The sequence below is a fragment of the Polistes fuscatus genome, unplaced genomic scaffold, assembly GCF_010416935.1.
Source record: "Polistes fuscatus isolate 324 unplaced genomic scaffold, CU_Pfus_HIC Scaffold16, whole genome shotgun sequence".
NCBI lineage: Eukaryota > Metazoa > Arthropoda > Insecta > Hymenoptera > Vespidae > Polistes > Polistes fuscatus.
The window spans coordinates 1,002,509-1,005,340 of record NW_025113064.1 but is presented as its reverse complement, the minus strand read 5'-3'; the positions used below and the strand labels follow the sequence as shown (position 1 = coordinate 1,005,340).

Sequence of the window (2,832 nt, the reverse complement as noted above, 5' to 3'; positions counted from 1 at the left end):
ATTACACACTAGAAATATCGCAAATCTCTCGCACGGCATCCAATTACTTGTGCACCGAATACAATGCGGAAAACGCGTGCGGCCGTTGCACGCGTTACCATCTCTCCCGCTCTCTCCATTTCTCTCTCTCTCTTTCTCTTTCTCTCTTTATCCGTTTATCTCTTTCTATCTTTCGTTATATTCAGTATCTATACATATATATATTCATGGGAAATTCTCTCTTTTTCGACATAATGGAGATCGTTGTATCAACGTTCTCATCTGGCCCAATATTATTTCACTATTTAGGAAAAAATATTGCTATGTTTAAATAGGGAAATGTTTAAAAGGTTTCAACGTATTTTAGAGATTTTTACGATTGTTCGTATTGGTATTGTATGCTCGTATTCCATTGGGTATCATCAGTCTCTTTTTCTTTTGTAATGAAACTATATTTTGATAAGATCAACTTTTACTTGTATACTTTAGAATCGAAAAAAATATACCTCTCAATAGTATTTCATTTTATTTCAACGATCTTACATAGCTTCCAATTAAATGGATTGCTTTTTACAAGAGGATTTTCCGTAATATAATTTTGTGAAAAGAGTTTGATATAATTATTGAATAAATCCTTAGAATAAAATGCGAATAAACGAATATTATTAAAGATAATCATAAGAAGACTCGTAAGAACTTATGTTGTTGTTTTTTGAATACAACTCTACCTCTCTCTCTCTCTAGTCTCTTTAAAGTTTAACCCGCGCTTGTCCTGACTTAATTAAAAGATTTAACTTACCGACGGGGAGAAAAAAATATTCCGTAAAGGCACGGCACCGATACCCGTAGCTCTTGTAAATATTTCTCAGTCGGATTAAGAACGTAAGCTTTAGAAAAAGAGGTTACGGAGGAGAACTCAGCTGAATCTGCTGGTACTGGTGTTGGTGTTGGTGTTGGGTGCTGTTGGTTCTGTTGGTTCTGGTGCTACCGGCTGCTACGAATAAATTCTAATGTGGCGGCATTATAATTGCGCGGTTTACGTTCACCATAGTCTTTCTCTTTCTCATTCTATTTTTCTTTCTCTTGTAAACCGGCCAAAGGGAAGCTGAGTTAGCTGCTGCTGCTGCTGCTGCTGTTGCTGGTTCTGGTTCTGCTGCTACTTCTACGCCCAGGAAGCCAAATTAGCGACGATCATTATTTATGTTTCGCGAGGAAAAGGGGTTAAAATGGTCCACTCGTTGGGTGCCCAGTACCCACCAACTCTCTTCGTACCACTTCCGTTCCACGCCTTTCTATAACGGACAAGACAAAGGGTAGTTAGGCTCGTTTTGGGATAAGGGACACGAATATTCCGACACAAATTATCCAACCTCCAAGTTTCCATCCGAATTACTTCCACGGTTACCGAAAATTATTATATTAGATTTATTATCATCATTTTTATTATTTATTATCGTACTTTATCTTTTTCTCTATTTTCATTTCTTTTTTTAATAATAGAATATTTTTTATTCCAATATAAAATTGAGAATGAAATTCATTTTTGACGTATTCATTGTCATCTTTAAACTTTTCTAACAATTATTGAAGTATACAATTAATTATAAAATCAATTTAGTAATTCTTCAGTCTATTATAATAATTAATACAATTAATATGTATATGTTATATGTACGTATCTGCATATATATATCATTCGCGCACATATACATATTATTTTCATAGAAACAAAACACTCATACAAACGTATACGCGAAACAAACTTCATACTTTTAAATTTATCATATATATTTCTTGGTGTTTGAAAAAGATTTAATATTATAAAAGTAATAAACTAATGTACTAAATAAAAGAAAAGTTCAAAGTATCTACAAATACGACGACGAGATTGTTATCAGAATAAAAAAAACAATACTGAAATATGACACAGACCGAGGAGTGAGAAGGATAGATATATGTAAACAAAATACGATCTAAAAGATTGTACAATACTCATAATAGAAAAACGTTTGTATAGAAACTTCGAAACATCGACTGTTTAGAAGGGGGGCGTGAGGAGAAGTTCAGTTAAAACAAAAACAATCTTTCGTCCGTCGAATGTTTTGTTTATGCTCACCTCTTATCCTTCAAACGGTTTCTATATCCTATTAAGAATTACGTTGATTTTCGTGTACTTTCGTTGTTTGTCGTGAATACTGCGCAGATATTTTCCTATTTGTCGTTAGTCTTCTTCGAACATTGGAAGCTTTAACATCGATATTAAATAAGTATGTTTAAGAATGGTGTTCCGCGTCGCGTATTCGCGTGTGTGTTGTGTTCCTATGCAAGTGATATGCATATGTGCATTAGTGTGTGTTGTGTATAGTGTGATAGTGATACATATATGGATACCTACAGGATATGGATATGGATATGGATATGCAGCATTGAAAATATGGACACTATGGTATGTTAAACATTATTTGTAACATTAACAATATTTTTTACTCGAAATATTTCATCCATTAGTTATCGGTTATCTCGTGAATTAACGTATGATGTCGCGTATTAACCTTAACACACATATACACAGATAATAGATATTAATTTAAACAAAAGCAAAAAACACAGAAAAATACAGAAGACGTTAGAAATACAATTCCATGATAAGATTCATCTTACATTTCTTGAAAAATAAAAAAGAAAAAAAAAAGAGAAAGAAAGAAAGAAAAAAGAAGTATCATAAAAAACATCTCGGTTCAGTAACCCCTTCGTGGTAAAAAAATATCACAAGTTTTTTATTACCTCGTCTCGCGTTTATCATATCATCCAGAAAGTGAAATCAAACGCTCGATGGAGCCAGCTAGCAAGAGA

The 2,832-nt window shown here is 33.2% G+C and overlaps 1 long non-coding RNA gene across 1 annotated transcript; it reads right to left on the bottom strand.

Moving 5' to 3' along the window:
• Positions 1-1,062: 1,062 nt before the first annotated feature.
• On the bottom strand, positions 1,063-2,329 carry LOC122514772. The gene is made up of 2 exons (XR_006303114.1): positions 2,096-2,329; positions 1,063-1,271 (listed from the first exon to the last, which is right to left on the bottom strand). It is a non-coding gene; the product is annotated as an uncharacterized LOC122514772 (long non-coding RNA).
• Positions 2,330-2,832: the final 503 nt, after the last annotated feature.